Source organism: Varanus komodoensis, unplaced genomic scaffold (assembly GCF_004798865.1).
Source record: "Varanus komodoensis strain SLA01 unplaced genomic scaffold, ASM479886v1 scaffold6_4, whole genome shotgun sequence".
In the NCBI taxonomy this organism is placed as follows: domain Eukaryota; kingdom Metazoa; phylum Chordata; class Lepidosauria; order Squamata; family Varanidae; genus Varanus; species Varanus komodoensis.
Window position 1 is genome coordinate 11,140,259 of NW_025336347.1, and position 19,400 is coordinate 11,159,658.

The following is a 19,400-nucleotide window of genomic DNA, read 5'->3' on the forward strand; positions in this document are numbered from 1 at the left end:
AAAATTAACATTTTACTGTAGCTAGACAATAATTTGTGTGATAATTATTTCTTTAGAATGTACTATCCTGTAATAAGAGGAACCAACATTTCTTTCTGGGGCATTTTTCTATGTGAAGCTGACACCCTTATGAGCAGGTTAATTGGAACTACAAGTGGGACGTGCAACAAAATGTTGCAGTGTATTCCCTCATCTAAAAGGAGTGCTCTAGCCAGCCATTCCTGGCAACTCCCCCCCCCACCCCCACCCCCACGCTGTTCTCCTGTTTCACGTCTACTGAACACATCCACTTTCCAGTGAACTTTTTTCTCATAATCCTGTTTGTACTGTGTCACTTTGGTACGACACCTGAACTTTTGCATTAATTCTTAAAGGGGCGGGGGGGAGAGGAGGAAAATCAGGTGTGTCAGATTCATTTAAGAGCCCTAGCAATTGTAATTCGTAACTCGGATCTAACCACAACAGCACCTTGGTCTTATTTTCCCCTATAAATGTTCCCAATTGCCTTCACATTGGTTAGGCTCCCAACCAATCATTGAATGCCGCTATAGATGCAGTTCATGACCGCATTCCTTGAATGTCTACATAGACTGGCTCTTGCTTTTGGCAGAGGCCCATGTTACGCATTCGGATTTGATCTGGGCAGCCAGTGGATCTCCTCTGAGAACTGTTGAGTTCTGAAGGAGAAAGAAATACCCTCCACTGTTTCTTCCACTTTAATGATTTTGCTCTCAGCTCACAGTAAACATTAGGACGTGTCTAAATAAATTCAGATGGCCTAGGAGGTTTTTGTATTTCTAGGAAGTGAGAAATCCAAGACTGCTTTGGTAATGGACTCCTGTTTGCTTTGAATGTTTGATCCGAGATGCTGGGAAATGTAGAAATTCACTTCAGAGTCAGTCTCTTTGATCATGATGAATGCCTGATACTACTTAACAGCTTGTTTTTAGATTTGTCTTGTTTTTTTTTAGCGCATTGCATTTGATTCTGTTTTAAAATTGTATGGTGTGTTGAGAACTTGCTTTCTAGGCGCAGTCATCATCTTCATCATCATCATCGAAGATAATATTTTCCAATCACATGTTGTTGTTGTTGTTGTTGTTGTTGTTGTTACATTTGTATCTTGCCTTTCTTCCTCTTGCAAGGAACACAGTGAGGCTTACATGATCCACTGTTTTATCCTTACAGCAGCAGTCCTTTGAGGTAGGGTCGGCTAGGTGTCCATGGCTGGCTCAAAATCACCCAGTGAGCTTCATGGCTGACTGGAGACTAGAACCCAAGTTGTAGATGACCACACCACAGTAATATGGATGAGGTAATGGGAGGTGATTTGAAGTGTGTGAGAAAAATAGAAATCACCCAGTATCTTATGCCAGAAACCCTAGAAAATGCTTGCAAGTATATTTTCTTGGACATAGAGATGCTTTCACATAGTGCAATATGCAGAAAAGATAAATGCATTAAAGGGCATCCTTATCTATCTGCTTTCCGCCAACTATCACATGCAAAGCCATTCTAAATATAAGCGGCTAGGATCATTGCATCACTAGTAGCTTGCAAAAGCAATGGGTTTTTGTCTTCTGCAATGAGCTCTTACTTATCTCTTAATAAAGAACTCTGCATTTTTAAAGAATCCTGGGTTAGGAAATTTTGCAGTGATCAATATTTCCCTCGGGTGTATTGTCTAGTGCTATTTGGAGGTGCAGTTGGAGACTAGGAGTGCCTCTTACCGGCTTAGGCTGGCATGCCATCGGTCTCTATCTAGAAAAAAGTGGACCTAGCCCCAGGTACTCATGCCTTCGTTACATGTAACTTGACTATTGTAATGCACTGCACAGGCTTTTGAAGGTGGATTGAAATGCAGCCTGGTGCAGAATTGCTGCGGCCTGGCATCCAGGCATATGGCATCAGCTGTGTGCCATGCCTCCACTGGAGGACTCTTGCAGAGCTACAGGAGATGAGCAGGGCTGTCCAGGACAGGATGTTTTGAAGGGCATTCAGTCATAGGTTTGCCATAAGACAATGTTATGACACATAATGTAAGGTCCAGGGTGACAGGTGACTGTAGTCAAGACTCTAGGACCACTCCAGGTGCAGGATGGAGGCTTCCAAGAGGCAAGTCTTGGAAAGACGGGGGTCAATGAGCCAACAAGACAATACGGTTCAGAAAAACATGCAGCCAGAGTGCACTGTCTGAAGGTCAAGTACTGGAAAGAGAGTCATGTTCAGGAGCAAGGCAAGTTTTGGGGGGATGGGTGCAAGTACCTGGCAGAGCAGGGTCAGGCTGGAAACGAGGATGGAAGCAGGAACAGTCTGGAGCTGGGCAGGAGTCAGGTATGTAGGCAGGCAGGCAAGGACCTTCCAGGTAAAGTGATGCTAGAAGCCAGAACACGAGGTAGCCACTAGCACGGTTCATGTTGCTGTGGCAAGAAGCAGCAGTGCAGCAAAGCCTTCTATGCTGCTCTCCGGGGCTTCCAGCTGCACTGCAGAATTGCCCCACAGCTGTTCCCCAGAAGTGTCTGCAAGGACGTTCCTGGTTCTGCAGACTCTTGCAGCACGAATCAGGCTCTGACCCTGACACATAACAGCAGCAACAGTCCCTACGAACAAACAGTGCCAAGGAGCCAAGAGATCTGGGGGAGATCACCATTCCATCTCTGCAGGATGATGGGGTTCTGTCTCTTGAGGTGGAGAGGTTGGTTGACCCTATCTGAGAAGGGGTCAACTATAAAGGAGTACTTCTCAGGAGCAGGGCCCTCTCCCAAGCAGGACCTTTGCCTGTGGACCTGCAGCTGAATCCTGGGAGAGGTTAAGGAAACTCCAGCTTATGTGTCCCTTCAGTGCTAGACCTTCAGTAGCAGTGTCTTGTTTCCTGGACATTGCTTTGTGATTGAGCCTCCATGCATCCAACTTATGGATCCCTGCTTGTGTCTGCTTCTAGACTGGGCATTGTATCTGAGTGCTTCACTCTCCATTGACTTTGCCTGTATCTTGCTTCACCCTCATTCCACATGGGGCTGAAAACTTTTTGCTTGACCACTTGCCTGTTCTGATGCCTTGCCCTTTGGATTGCCCCGTAATTGGCTTTCATGCTGCATCTGATTCAGCCATAGCAGTACATGGATTGCCTGCCTGCTTGTTTCCGGGACCACTTTAAGTTGCTGGTGTAAATGCTAAAGCCCTTTACAATTTTGGATGAAGTCACGGGAAGGCAGACCTGCAGTACTAAGGATTTGCCCAGGTTTCAGCAAAACTGATTCCTTAATATTGAAAAATATTTAGAGCATTTATATCTCATCACTCTGTGTCTCTGCATTAACTTTTGTATAATTATTGTTCAGAGTTTAGAATTGCCTACTCCTGGAGATTTTGTTTTTGGTTTAATTTATATTCCACTTTTTGCCCAAAAAAGCAGTTCAAATAGCTAACAATAAAATAGAGATTAAAAACAAAATTGTAATTAAAATTTTACATAAAAATAAATAATTTAAAAATGCAGTTAAAAACAACAATAAAAGAAATACATAGCAGCCAATAATTAGATGGCATAGAGATCATTAGAAACTAATTTTGCTAATATGTTGAAGAAATAATCTTTATGTTATTTTTAAAGGGACACGTAAGCAAACTTAGGCAAGAACACCTGACTTGTAATTTTGTACAATGTCCCAGTATTCCTAAAGAAAGCTGAGGTCAAGATCACTTGTACAGCAGACATTTATCTCAAGTGCTGTGATTTTGTACTAGGAATTTTTAAAGCAGTTCTGTTTTGTTTTGTTCTGACAAGTCACTGGCCACATCTTGCCTTTCCCAAAGTCTCAGGAGTACATTGGTACTTAAAAATAATGTTGGAGGTTTAAGATGGTGAAAAAAATGTGAGAACATGCACTATGACATGTCTTACCTTTTCTTGGCAGTATTAGATACATAAAATACATCTGTGTTTTGCATAAATATAAACTTAATGGTGTAAAATGATGAATTTAGGCTTTTTATGAGATCAGAGCAAATACTGATCTCATAGTAAAAGTACAAGCTTTTTTCAATACATAGGGAAAATAATTTGGTTTTACCTTCTGGGTTGGTAAAAGATACCACATGCAATCATATTTCATTTGCAAATGCAGTGGCTATATTGCAGTATTTTACAGAATTGATCATACCATTGTACATTGCAGTGTGAATCTATTTTCATCAAAAACTTCAAAGCTCTTATTTTTAGGTCAGGAAAGCATGCCTTTCCCAGAGCTTTGAAGTTTTAAATAAGCAAAATTGTCATAAATTGACTTAAGTTAATTATGTATGCAAAGGAAGTTCTATTGATAGCTCACACATTGAAATTGAGTCTGTCTGATTTTCTTAGCACACTTTTTTTCCACAGAACCTTATTTCAAAATCCTTACAAATCAATTCCTGCTACTGTGCAGATTTCTCCAATAGTGACTATAATTCATATACCACTTTAAACTAAGACTTGTGGCTTATTAAACCAAAATGTGCACTATTTCTCTCTTGCTTTGTGTCTTCTGATTATGCAAGTGCTTAAGCTATGCAAACTGGGCAAGCATAGCTCAAGCCTCAGTCTGGGATTTATGATTTATTATGCCCAAAGAAGCAGGAATTCATGAACCAACAACAAACACCTGTTTAAAGATTGTTTATGGTTCTGGGTTATGTGGACAGCCTGAACCCTTATCCTTGTTTCAGGTCTAACCCTAAGCCATCTGTGCCTGATTTGTGTACCTGCTTGCACAACGATCAGTGCTGTGTATTGATTTGTACACACGGAGGTTTGGTAAGCTGGGAGTCCTAGGATAAAGTGACACGTATCATGGCCATTGTTTGATTCATAGATAAATGCATTTCCTGGAGTGGTACTTCTTCTGGAAGCATTGTGGGTTATTGAAATAGCAGGGGGCTGTACTGGTACAGGGGCACCAGTGCCGATATCAGCAGGGGGCTCTGCTGAGGTCCTGGTGGCTATGTAAAGGTGACAAAAGTGCCTAGCCTAAACCTGCTCCTAGTGACCTTCAATAACCCCACCATGAAGATTCCAGTCTACTTTTCCTGAATGGCCCTTTGCTGGACAGATACAAAATTGGAAAGTGGCTCTCGTTCATGTAATTCTTGTGCTTTGCTCTTCCCAACATCAGCTTGTGCATGAATCCCAGCAGGCTGTCTCTCACCCAGGCACATGGTAGGACTAGACCTGTCTTGCCACATAGAACCCACGTGGATTCCTTTTAAAAGAGACTGAGTCCAGCATAGGGGATTTTTTCTTGTACAGCAGCCAACCAAATCTCCAGAAACAGTGAAAGAAGACTGTAATCCTTTCCTGCAGTTTCTAGTAGCTAGTACTCAGTGGCACGTCACCTGAACATGAAGAAGCCAAGAAGGCATTGCATGTAGAAGCTATGTTGCACAGACTGGTTCTCAGTATAAACATTTCTCTTTCTCAAGCCATGTTAGGCTCATGGTTATCAGCACATTGTGTGGGAAGTGAAGTGCCGCAGTAGTAGTGTGCTACTCACTGTCTGAACTGCGCTCTCACACCCTGAATAGGAGAAACTTATCCTGCGTCTCCCATGAATTTCATTTGACTGTGTTGTTATCCCAGTGGAGTGCCGAGTGAACTAGAAAAAATTGAGTGTAAGGACATTTCACTGGAGACCAACGCTAAGATCTTTCACACTGTTGTATCCCTGATCACTATACAGGTGTGAAAACTGGACTGTAAAGAAAGATGACAGTAAGAAAGCTGATGCATTCAGAACATGGTGTTGGAGCAGAATATCCTGGACAGACAGAGAGACAAGTGACTTCCAGATCAAATCAAGCCAGAGTTTGCTCTAGAAGCAAAACAGACAAAGCTGAGGCTGTCATACTTCAGACGCATCATGAGAAGGAAAAACTCTGTCGAGAGGACAATCATGTTAGGGAAAGTGGAAGACGGAAGAAGAAGATGAGATGAGGAAGAGGAAGAACCAAGATGAGATGGATTTACCCCGTCAGGGAAGCCGCAGCCTTGTATTTACAAGAGCTGAGCAGGGCTGTTAGGAGCAGGATCTTGTGACAGGAGAGCATTCACACATGTGTGCAGGCATTTTCTGAATATTCTCAATGGTTGTATAAGCAGCCTACAAACTTTTTCTAGACCTGTATGCACTGGTGCATGCCCCCACGCATGTACGCATGTGCATGCATACATGCGCCAGCCTGAGGAAGTGCAAATCTATTTCATTTGCTGCAAACCTGCTTGAAGGTTTCATAACGTACTAAGCTTCAATGGAGCTGTTAAATTCTTTGAGCACTAATGAGAGGCTAGATTTATTTAAGTCAGAATGTTTTGGTGAGTTAGTGCTGAAGGCTGAACAAATGAAGATAGACTTAATGGAAGTAGAATAAACACTTGGAAATGCATAAAAATTTAGTTTCAAGGTTTTGCGTATTGGGAGAAGCTGTTCAGAGCTCTGTGTTAAGCAATGTGTTTTGTGGTGGCTTTTTGTTTCTGACATTTTGAATGTCTTGCAAAAGCTTGGCTTAAAATGAAACACAGAAATGAAAGCCTCCGCCCCCCTCTTCTGTGTTAAGTAGATAATCCAACATTTCCGGGGATTAGTTAATAATTTCAGTTCTGTGGATTTTATTCAGTATTTTAGCTTTCTGCAAGTTACTGGGTTTATAGGGGGATGAGCTTTGTGCATTTTGACTTGGCTTTTGTTTTGATCACAGGCTATTAAGTTTTTGTGCAATGTACTCTATGCTGATTACCAATGAACCGATTTCTTGTTCCATCACTCTTCCCTTGTTGGAAAGACTAGGCTTTGTGGATGAGTCTGAACATGCCTAAACAAATGCAACAGAGATTTATGGGTGTACTTACTTAAATTCCGTACTGCCCAGCAGCTGTAGTGCTCTTGAAATGGGTTAAATTTCACAGCTCGTCACTAAGTATGAACCAGAGATAATAGCTCAAACCCGGGTTAGGCAATGCACCTTCCTTGGTGCCCACTGAGGCACTATCTCTCTCCTAAACTTTTTAAAGAATTGGAGAACCAGTGTGGAATGGTAGCTAGAGCACTGGACTGAGGACCCAGGAGAGCCAGGTTTCAGTCCTCACTTACTAACTCCTGGCCTAACCTACCTAACAGGGTTGTTCTGAGGATAAAATGAAATGGAGGAAGATTATGTAATCTTTCTTGGACAAGAAGAGAAGGCCAAGTGCATTGCAAGAATAAAAGTAAAGCAGTACATTTTGCTTTTAGTGGAGAACAAGGAGTTTAGTGTGTGGGGGTGAAGTCCTCACTTCTTCTGTTCGTGCAGCTTTATGGACATGCTACTTATCCTTTAGGACTAGGCACACGCCCATGTAGCCAGTTTGTGCTGCCTGGGGCAGATTTTCCAATTGCCAATGTGCTGAAAGGCCCCCAAAGCTTTCCTACCCCTGATTTAAGCACAACCTCTGGTAGTTTAAACAGGCCGGCCGAATGACCAATGTTTGCTTGTTTTGAAAGAGAGCAGAGTTTGTTTTCGATCAAGACTTCTGGTTGGAACATAATGGCAAGCTAGGTCTCATACTGAATGAACTAAACTTACTGTTTGCTGCCCAGGGAGCTTCAGCTCTTATATGGTAAAGAAATGAAATAAATAAGAAAGAAAAACTTTGCTGAAGTCCTCCTGTTGGCTGTGTGCAGGAAAAAGAGGGCAGTAGGGAGCACATAAGCCTGAGGTTTTACTCAAGCTTCTTCTGCTGTATTCCTGTAGGCTAAACCAGCTCCAGGCCTTCTAGTGGAAGCAAGTGAATCTTCTTTCCTTGTTCAGTTTCTTTATTTCATACCATACCACCTCATCCATTTTTGGGTGATTGTGATCTTAATATAGGCTTCAGTCTTCCGAGCCAACATTCACAGAGCAAAATTAATCCCAACTAAGGAATTCCTTGGGTTGCCTGTTTGACTGACCATCAACTTATTGAACCTGAAGTTAAACCCTTTCTCTGCAATCATTGTATGATTGGGCAAGTTGTGGTGGCTTTTGACTTCATTGCAGCTAATACGTAGGTTAAATAAGCAAAGGTATTTTGAGTACTACATTTTTCTGCAGCTTTTTAAAAGTACTACTACAGCTATTTAAAATAGCTTTTTAAAAGGCTCATACAGACAGCAACAAGAAGAAAAAGTAATTCTAGTTATTGACGGGATACATTTAACTTTTTCCCCTTTTCTTAATAAAAAAAACATTTGAAAGTTCTCAAATTAAAATTTTAAATGCAGAGTGGTTGTGCAGCATCATCACATGAACTGGGGGCCAAAGTAATTTTTTTCAAGGATCATTCTGCAGATGAGATATCAGTATCTTCCTGATTCTAGTCACTTTTTGACCTTTAATGTTTTGTGCCAATAATTTACAGTGGAATTTACTGTGTTGTATAACCAGGACCTCAACTTGAAACTCTTTCTCTTCAGAATCTCAGGTCTAAAAAAAAAATTAAAAAAAAATGTGTACTTACTGCATTTATCTTTTGCTGTGCAAGCTCTGCTCTAACAGCTTCTTATTAACCTTTGTGTCAAGTTGCTTTCATTTCCCCTGATCATTTTTTTTAATGTTGAGTAAATATTAATTGTGGGATCCTCATTTCTCTTTACCTTAATCTTATCTCTTGAAGACTTTCTGATTAATTTCAACATGCTTTATCTTCCAGGTTCTCTGGTGTGCTCTCAAGTTTCTAGGGAGGGTCTCGAGAAAAGCTGAAATTACACAAGAAAGAAGGTTTCTTACATTCGGCGCTCAGCAAGCTTTATCAGTAGGCTGTAGAGGAAGGAAATTGAGGGCACACAATGAGGGAGGACACAGTACATGGAAGTTCCGAATGGAATGGCATGCAGGCAGACTTGGCCGGGGCTTGGAATAGCAGCTCCTCATCGCATGGGCCATTTGCTGCCTTTGCACCTGGGTCATCCTCCCAGTTGGCACATGTGCTAAGTGAAGCCAGATCAGTGAAACAACAGTGGGGTTTTCTCCTGTGTGCTCTTCCTCCTACTGGGTGGTCAAGCCTCATCCCTGGAAAAAGGGAGCTCTGTAGACCGGACTGGATGTTCCCCATCCCAGGCACAGAGTTCTTGGTCACCACACCTTAACAAGCATAAAAGTTGGAGAAGTTGCAGCAAATGACCCTCCAGAGGCTCAAGGGGGTGAGTCCTGTCCCCTTTGAAAGAAGGCTAGTGAGCTCTTTAGCAAGAAAAAGGGGCCAACCATGATAGAGTTGCTTACTTTATGTGGAGAAAGTAGATAATCTATTTTTGCAATATTTTTATTTACAATATTGCAATATAATACTGACAGTACCATTATTCTTATATTTGTACACCACCTGCTTTCCTCTTTAAAAGACCCAAGGCAGCTTATGGAGTGTGCCTCCTTTTTATCCTTGCAACAACAATCCTGTGAGACAGTTAAGCTGAAAGTCTGTGACTGGCCCAAAGGCACCCAGTGAACTTCATGGCTAAGTAGGGACTAGAGCCTGGGTCCCCTGAGTCCCAGTTGAGGGCTCTCACCACTGCACAACAGTGGCTCTTGAATTTATACTAGAATTTGGAATTATCAGTGAAGCTGAACAGTGGGAGATTCAGGACAAACAGTGCTTCACACAACACTGTAGAGCTTTCCACCATAGGATGCCGTGGTGACTTTATAAAGGAGCTAGACAAATTCATGGAGCATAAGATTAGCAGTGGCAACTGGTCATGATCACTGTGCCTAATTTGCAGTGTCAGAAGCAGCACTGACTCCACAGAGAATTCCACAGCTTTGTGTTTGGAAGAGCTGAGCAGGGGTGTCAAGAATAGGACCTTTTGGAGGGCATTGGTTCATAGGGTCCCCATAAATTGGAGATATCGTGATGGCTCATCCGAAGATCAGTTGCTGGAGACCACAGTGGGGAGGTTACTGCTCTATTCAAGTCTTGCTTGTGGGCTTCCCATAGACATCTGTGGGAGAAGAATGCTGGATGAAAACTAGCAAGAATGCCGCTTGGTTTGCTCCATCTTTCTTTAACGGACCATTTTGCTGTTGTGCTGGTCGTTGAGTGCAATTAGGGAGAGATCTCTACCTTAGTTATGAGTGTGCAAGTGATTCTAAATGAAGATAAAGAAGGGAGGATCTGTTTCATAGTTAATCAAAGCAAGATTGATGGCATCTTTTATTAGAACCAATAGAGGAATAAGAAAATGCATACTGGAGTGTCTGAAAAGGAGAATCAGATTATGTCCTTGGGTGACTTGTAATATATAGTCATCTGGTCTGTGTTGCTTTTTCAATGCCTTTTTTTTTGGGTTGGAGAGAGACCTTTGTGAGATACTGACAACCTTAAACAATAGGAGAATATTTTTGGATGGGAATATGTTCCTATATAGATGTAGTTTCCATGCAGTAAGTCTATTTTTTGTTTGTACTTGTTGCTAAAGATGTAGGACATAGGCTGTAACTGCATTTTTGATTACAGAATGGGGAATTTCTTGCACTGCAGTAGTTGGACTACAGCATCTGTATTCCAAGGCCATTGGAGATACTGGCTGGGACTGATAGGAACTGAGTCCAGACAACATTTATTTATTTTTTCGATTTATATCCTGCCTTTTTCCTACAAAGGACTCAAGGCATCACTCTCCTCCTCCATCTTACCGCCACAACAACAACAACCCTTTGAGGTAGGTTGGGCTGAGAGTCTGTGACTGGCCCACAGTCACCCAGTTGGCTCCATGGCTGAGCGGGGACTAGAACCCAAATCGTCTTGAGTCCCAGCCCCATGCTCTTCACCACTACCCCACACTTGTTCTCTGGAGGTCAACAAGTTCTGCACTCTTTCATTACTTTACACTGGAGTTAAATGTTTGCCAGAGTATCCTACGAGATTGCCTCAACAGAAGAAAAATTTGCTAGAAATTAGTTTGCATCATTTTCTCTGTCCCTGCTCTACTAGGTTTCTTGCATGCTGGAAGCACATTTCAATCTCTTCAGCCAGTCTCCTGTACCCATTCAATAGCCCTCATCTATCTTCCAGTGTCCTTTTCCCATTTAATTGAGGGAGGTTTATTTGGATGTGTGTGTGTGTGTGTGTGTGTGTGTGTGTACACACACACACACACACACACACACACAGAGCCTTTGATTGGCTACAGGTCTGCATGCCTCCAATGTGAGCATTTAGCATAAGCGGAGATCCTTATGGATTTGTCCTTATGCTGCCAACACTTGCTAGTTTTTTTTGCTATTGTTTTTACTAAGGACACTGATTAAAAATACAGAAAGGGAGATATTAAAGCTATTGTGATTTTTTTTCCTGTAGGATGTTTTTAATGCTGAAATCTTTACCTTTTGATCAGTTAATAAGCAAAAGAAAATTCAGTTAATCAGCTAAACTAGGAAGCTTTAATCATTTGATAGCTTCGTGCATTAATGTATGGATATTCATATTTCAATATATGCTAAGTCTGATGAATTTACCTTCCTAGCATTGCAGCAAAAATGCCTGAGTTTGCATCTGTACAGGATGAGCAGACCATTGAAATTTAAATGAGAAAGTAATGTTTTATCCCTCTTGAAGAAATTGCCTGTGAATACATGATAAAAATTTAATTGAAAGAATAATAAAGATATTGCTTCTAGTCATTTTCCCCCACATACAGAAAACCAATTGCCTCACCTGTCTCACCTTCGGAGTGGCTCACGTTAGTCAGATTTTTTGAAGAGATTAAGGAAAGGCACAGCAAGCAACCAAGGAGACTTTACGAATGGAAGACTTAATACTTATTTTTGTTCTCAAGGTCCATGAAACTTCAGTAAATCTTAAGGTAGTCGGACTATATCTATAGTAAATCTTAAGGTAGTCAGTCTGTAACAGGAGTGAACAGTATCTACTTTTGAGGATGCTTATTCAGTGTTTATTATTAAATGACTGGCCCACCTAATGAGCTTCATGGCCAAGTGGGGACTGGAAACTGGATTGCCTGACTCTTTGCCTGATGCGAAGTCCTGCATCAAGAAAAAAGAAACCAAATGCATAGTTACAAGGTGTGTTGGGGTGTGTGTGGCTAAACAATACTGCCAGTGAGAGGGATTTTGGAATTGTCATAAATCACAAGCTGAATATGAATCAACAAAGTGATGTGACTGCAAATGAATGAATGAATGAATGAATGAATGAAAGAATGGAATGACGAATGCTATTTTGCGCAGCAGTAATAGACGTATCACTTCCAAATCACACAAAGTACTAGCTCCCATCTACTCAGCACTGGTTAGGCCTCATCTTGGTTAGGCCTCATCTTGAGTCTATGTCGAGTTCTGGGCACCACATTTTAAGAAAGAAGCAAAGACAAGCTGGAAAAAGTACGGAGAAGGTTAAAAAGATGATTAGAGGGCTGGAATCCAAGCCCTGTGAGGAGAGACTGAAAAGGATTGGGCATGTTACTCTTGAGGAGAAGACCAAGGGCTGATATGAAAGCACCCTACAAAGTACTTGAAAGGTTGTCACACAATGGAGGGCCAGAACAAAGAATAATGGACTCAAGTTACAGATTCTGGCTGAACTTCCTGACTATTGGAACCAGCAGTGTGGGCTCACTCACACTAGAGGCATTCAAGATGCAGCTGACAGCCATCAGCTAGGAATGTTACAGTAGCAAACATGATATAGTAGGGAAATCTGATGATACAGGGGAAGGGAGGAAGGTTCTCTAGAGCACCCAGGGTCCAAGCACTAGTTAATTTGTGACCAAATGTGCATCTTGGTTGCTCCACACGAAAGCTGCATCAGCTCAGGTTACCTTTCCCAGTGCCCCTTTGCCTGTGATGTGCCGCAACAATGTCAGTTACGTTCATTGAATAATTTGAAGTCTGCAATAAAAAAGCTTTGCTTGTTTTATTGATAAATAGCACACTTTTCTGTTATAGACAGCTTGGCATATTTCCTTTCATATAGTCTTGGAATTGTGAAGAGTGGTTTGTATTACAGGTCACAGCACACAGGCAAATAGAATAAATGAGGAACAGTGGCAAAAGGCAAGATATAATTACTTAAAAACAAATAGATTCCCAATTCATCTGCCTTTTCCTGTTAAAGGCTGCTTTCTAAACGCTTAGCCCACACCCACACACATTTCAGATTTTGTTTCCAATACAATACCTTTTAAGTTATTCCATACTTAGAGACCCCGAGACTATAAATAATTGATAATTAGCAGTCAATTTGCATTGCTAAAGCTGCCTCGACACCTGCATAGAATCTGTGATCACAGACTAGAGTTATATCATTCCATTGAGCGAGCATGATGTATTTACCCTGAGATGTTGTGATGGCCACGACCTCGGACAGCTAGGAAGGTACAGTAAGCAGATTTCTGGAGGATACAGCTATCAAGTGGCTGTTAGTTATGAGTCTATATGATCGCTCCAGTAGCAGAGGTGGTGTGTCTCCACTCGCAAGTCTCTTCTACCTGCTGGCCCACTCCTCTCTCACTTCTGCTGTGCTCTCCTTGTGTCTCCTTTTGTGTGGCAAGCATGGAATCGGGCAGAGTTGGAGGAGGAGAAATTGCAGTGGAGGTAGGGAAGGCCATGAAGTGGGTCGGGAAAAGGAAAGGTTTTAAGAGCAGTGGTGGGAGGGGAAGAAAAAGCTGTCGAGGAAGCAGGTGTGGGGAGGAGGAAAGGATGGCGTGGGAAAAAGGAAAGGAAGGTAGTGGCAAGTACATTATGAGAGGGATCTGGCTAGCACACTTGGGGCGCCTGCAGGGAACTGCATTGATGACCTGTTTTAGCCTATAATCTATGACTCTGATTCCACATTCGTTCCAAACCAGCAAAGCCAATGGCAAGGCATCGTAGCCATCAGAACATAAGAACACAAGAAAAGCCATGCTGGGTGAAGCCAGTGGTCGATCCAGTCCAGTGCTCTGCTTACATTGTGGTGAACAAGTCATCCACAGAAGCTCTCAGGCACAAGAGTTCTTTGTGACCAGGCTGCTCAGCGATTGGAGTGTCCAAGAATACTGCCTCTGATAATGGGGGAAGCACAAAGCCAACAAGAATAGTTAGCCATTGATAACCGTCTCTTCTGTGAATTTGTCTGATGCCCTTTTAAAGCTATCCAAGCAACCTTCCGTGGCAGTGAATTCCATAGTTTAACCATGCACTGTGGGAAGAAGTACTTTCTTGAATTTCCACAATTAGCTTCAGGTTCTAGTATTATGGAAAAGGGAGAAAAATGTCTCCCTATCTATGGCGTAAGGTATTACATGAATTATCCAAATGCACGTTACTAAACTTTGCTCAGAAGTCACCTCTGATGTGATGAGCATTGCTTTATGTGTACACTGAGTTCCAAATGCTCTCAGTCATTCACAAACAGACCCTGGTGCTGAGGAAACCCAGAAAGGTTTGCTATGCTATGGTAAAAATAAACAAAAACATTGTGTCATTTCATGATGCACTTGGGACTACTTCACCTGTTTCCCGCCATGCAGGTAACTTAATGGCTTCCATATGGTAACGCAAAGATGCAAATCTTGCTTACATTTCTGTATAATTAGAATGTAAATGGCATGAGCCTCTTCAAGAGCAGGAAGCAATATGCCAAACATGGGAGTCTGGTTCAGATATACAGTATATCCCCGTGAAGTCGTGATTCAGTGTTCGCGGCCTCAGTCTTTCATGGAATTTTTCTCCGAGTGAGTCCAAGCCGATCATTTCCTCTGAGTTTGGACTCGCTCGGCAAAAATAATCTCTGTGCGCGCCCGCCCCTGCCTCTGCCTCGCCACATGCATGTGCCCCCCCCCCCGGCCCAGCCTGTATCTCCCACCTGCACCGTCTTGGTGGCTGGCACCCATCACCAGCACCAAATTTGTGGTTTTTCACAATTCACGGGTGCTTTAGGAATGTTTCCCCCGCGAATTTCGGGGGACTACTGTAATGCCAAACTCTGGCTCTTGAGCAGCGTCTAATTTGTCTTCCCCTCCCATCATATACCACAATTTTCTGTGCACTGTTCTGACTGGTGACCAACCATAGTTTGATTGGTCATCACCAAACTGTCTTGCCCTACAATGATGGACATTGGAAATTTGAAGGACTGCCTTTTCTGGTATGAAATTGTCCAGATTTTAAGAGGAAGCCTTTCTTTCAAGACCATTGCTCTCAGAAATGGTGGTGGTGGGGTTTTGTGTGTGTGTGTGTTTGTTTGTTTTGGCAACATGAGCAGGGGTCTTCTCAATGGTTGGTCCCAGGCTGGGGGGCTCTCTACCAAAGTTCACCACTTCTCTGCAGTCCAACTGGCAGAGAAATACCTTTTCATTTATGCAGGCCTTTGGTCTATAATTGAATCTGTTGGAATAGATGCTGTTTCTACTGTGCTGTCTGTGTGTTTAATTGCATTTTAATACATTGGTTTTACCATTTTTTAAATCAACCTTTACTTAGAATTATAAGTTGCCTGGTGTCGTTTTCCTGATAGATGCCATTTTCTTTGGTTGGTTTATTGCTACCTCCTCTTGTGGAGACTCAAACCATTCATGTTCTAATTCATGGGTCCTCCAACTACAGCCCGTGGGACGGATCCGACCCACCATGCCCATTTATCTGGCCCGCTCGAGGTGGTGACTTGCTCACTCGGAGAAGGTTTTGGACTTGTTGGGAGATCTCTGAGCAAGCAAGCTGCCTCCCGCCTCCCTCGCACGCATGTGCTCGCTGCTGCCTTGCAGCGTGGGCAGGAGACGGTAGCTTGCTCGCTTGGAGATGCTTTTGGACTCACTGGGAGCTCTCCGAGCGAGCAAGCTGCCGCCACACGCATCCCTGACGCTGCCTCACGCGTGCCTGATACTGCCTTACCAGCCCGCTTGCCCAGCCCCCCCCCCCACCAGCCCATGCGGATCGCTGCCGACTTTCAGCTGGCCCCCTATTGAAAAAGTTTCAGGACCCCGGTTCTAATTAAACCAAAATGCATCAATGCATAAAGAAATATGCAGTATCACATACATGTCAGGGTGTTGGGATTGGCTGACAAGAGTGGCATATTTAAAGTTTGTCCCATCAAACAGTCCTTAGTCATCATTACATAATTGCTTGCAAAACCCATCATACTCCTGAGTTCTCCTATATTCTTCACTAGTCAGACCCCATCTAGAATACTGTGTCCAATTCTGAGCACCAAGATTTAACAAAGATGCGGAAAAATTAGAAAGGGTCCAGAGGAGGGCAAGAAAAATGAACCAGGATTTGGAAACACTGCCCTATGAGGTGAGACTGAGAGAAGTGCATATGTTCGACCTTGAGAAGACTGAGCGATATCACTTGATAAGTACCTGAAAGGCTGTCACAAAGAGGAAGGACAATATCTCTTCTTGCTGATACCAGAGTAGGACACAGAGTAAACAAATCAAGTCTCAACAACCCAGATTTGGGCTAGATACCAGGAAAAGTTTCCTCACTGTCAGAGCAATATGACACTGGAACCAGCTGCCTAGAGAGGTGGTAGAGACATTCAAAAAGAAACTGGACAGTCATCTGAGTGGGTTGGATTAAATTGGTGTCCTGCAACAGCAGAGGGTTAGACTTAGTGGCCTTCTTGGCCCCTTTCAACTCTACTGTTTTATACTTCTTTGAAATCCTCCCATGTCTTTTAAAAAGCTGTTTCCTGCCAGGTTTTTTTATTAATACTTACATTTTGCTAAATCAAATTCAGGCTGGGAAAAGCTTGAATAGGCAGCATTTTCTAAATATCTCTCCTTGCCCATTCACTTGATTATGGTTTTCTAATATTTAGAATTTTAGTATGGAAGCATAAGTTAACTTTGAATCCTTGAGAACTGTAGGGTTCTGTAGTACATCATGACTTCCACCCTCAATCTGCTTTCCCACTTCATGAGAACAAACCAGAATTAAGTGATCTAAGGATTGAGAGTAACTGATGAATTTCTCAGATGCCAGATGTCAAGGAATATAACATTTTAGAAAGTGGATATTATATAGACATCATGTCATACAGAGCTGAAATTTCAACTACTATGTATGAGTGTGGAAGCTGGACAGGGAAGGAAGCTGACAGGAAGAAAATTGATGCATTCGAAATATGGTGCTGGAGAAAAGCTTTGCTGGACTGACAGAAAGATGAACAAGTGGGTCCTATATCAAATCCACCCAGAACTTTACCTGGAAGCAAAAATGACAAAACTGAAGCTGTCATACTTTGGACACATCATGGGAAGGCTAGACTCACTGGAAAAGACAATAACGCCAGGGAAAGTCAAAAGTGGAAGAAGAGGGGAAAGGTGAACTATGAAATGGAGCTGAGCACGGCTGTGAAGGACAGTGCAATTTGAAGGACACTCATTCCTAAGGACTCCCTAAGTCAAATGTGGCTTGACAGCACACAACAGCAAAACTGAAATTATTCCCATTTTTCCATGAACACTTTTGGCAGTGTCTTTTTCTTCAGTTCTCTTTCCATACCCTCTGTGCTGAAAAGGTTGGCCTGTTCATTTGTCTCCTGCTCATCCATCCTTGCCCTCAGTGATGCCATGCAGCAGAACTGGCTGTTGTGTAGCATTGTAACATCCTTCCTTTCAGTATGTGTTCCCTCATTTGGTAGATTCATCTGTATGAAGAATCCAGAAAGAGAAAGCTGTGGTTGCCTGTGTGTGTGGGTTGGAGCAGCATCTCTGATGGCATCTAGGAGAAACAGCGACACCAAGCAGGGTTGAAAAACCCAGTATTTTTGCAAACAAAGTATTGCCAATCCTTCTACCCAAGAACATGTTTGTTTTTGTACACCTCTGAGTTTTCATATCCCTCTCTTCTATGCTACTAGTGCCTTCCCTCCTTTGGTTCCTCTGATACTTCCTTCTGTCTAACAAAATGGGTATTTTCCAATGAAGTACAAGCAAAATTGGAGACTATTTGGCGCAGCCCTGCTTTTAAGCTTCCAGATTTTTATCTAAATCCATCCTTCCTGGTGCATTTCTCTGAACAGCAATTTGCATTACTTCCACGCTTTGTATTTGCTTTGCAGACCACAGAGACAACCCACCCTATCAATATTTAAAGAATGCACATAGTGTTTAAAGATTAAAGTTATTTCCTTGTAAACTGGGATGCAAAGTGGCTGAGAGTGTGTATGACACAATCTGCTTTGTCCTGCTAAAACAGTTCTCAAAGCGTCTCTAAGCAATGCAGTGCGATCGCTACCCATTTTGCTGGCTGAGTTTCTCTGCACTCTGGGCAGGCAGGCAACTGAAAACTGACATAACTAGCCAGGGGCAACCAACTGCGTATCAGTCAAAAACTGGTTCGCTGGTTCCATGCTTTAAAAAATTAAAATTAAAACGCACATTTTGTTGAATGTAAAGCAGGAATATATAGAATAGGCAATAGAAATGCTTTGCTGTGGAACTTCTGAGCTAAAAGGATGGCTCAGTGGAGGTGGGAGAGAGCCATCCTGCGTCCCTTAGACTGCATTTGAGGGGCCATAGGATTTTTGGATTCCCAGATCCAAGGTCAGAAACTCTGCTCCAACCATGCAGCTGCCAGTCAGTGCTTGGAACCCTCTTCCATGCCTTTTCTCTCCATGCTGGTGAGAAAAATAGAGCACTGGCTGTGCTCTGAAGTCAGAAAATTGGCACTGGAGAGGGGTAAAAGGGGGGTTTGGAGGGGTGGTGAAGAGCAGAGGGGACTGGGGAGGCTAAGATAAGAGGTATCCTGAAGCCAGTTAGCCTTCTTCACCTCCCTCTCTGAGATGCTCCAGCCCGATGGGTGAAAAACCCCGTCTAATCAAAATGCAGAAAGGAAGGACAGGAAAAAGGACCACCTCTGGCACTCTGCCAGCTCTGTGTTAGAAGCCTGCAAGTTTCCAAGTTTGGGAGCTTAGGGACATCCGGCTAGAAATGCTCCCTGGGTGACTCATAGTCGACGCTTCAGATGTTGCAGTAGTAGGATTCTTCTAAATGTTTGTGTTTCCTAGGGAATGGCCAGGAACCCACATGGAAGTGGTAAAATGAGTGGGATGGAAGAAGAGTGGTATTTGTTCCACAGTTTTTGAGTGAACCAACCTAATTTGCATTCCCTGGACTAATTTAGGAACTGAAATATATCAAAATGGTCATAGTGTTGGCTACCGCTATGCTGATCCATGGATAAACAAACGATCGGGAACAGCAACCTTGTCAGTTTTCTTTCTTTTTTAAAAAGCATGTGTTAAGGATTGGAAACATGCATATACAGAAGCCTAAGGGCTTGGTTCAAAGATGGATAGCCTTTATTCAGATTGGTATAATAGATATGAGGTGAAAGTCAATAAAACTACTCCTGTTTATTAAAGACCATTTCAGGCATAATAGAATATAACTATTTTTGTATAC

At 42.6% G+C, this 19,400-nt stretch overlaps 1 protein-coding gene across 1 annotated transcript in view; it reads left to right on the forward strand.

The window, feature by feature from the left end:
* The window catches only part of SUCLG2 (succinate-CoA ligase GDP-forming subunit beta), a 239,240-nt gene that overhangs the window by 20,916 nt on the left and 198,924 nt on the right, over positions 1 to 19,400 (forward strand). The gene's annotated exons all lie outside the window — the stretch shown is intronic.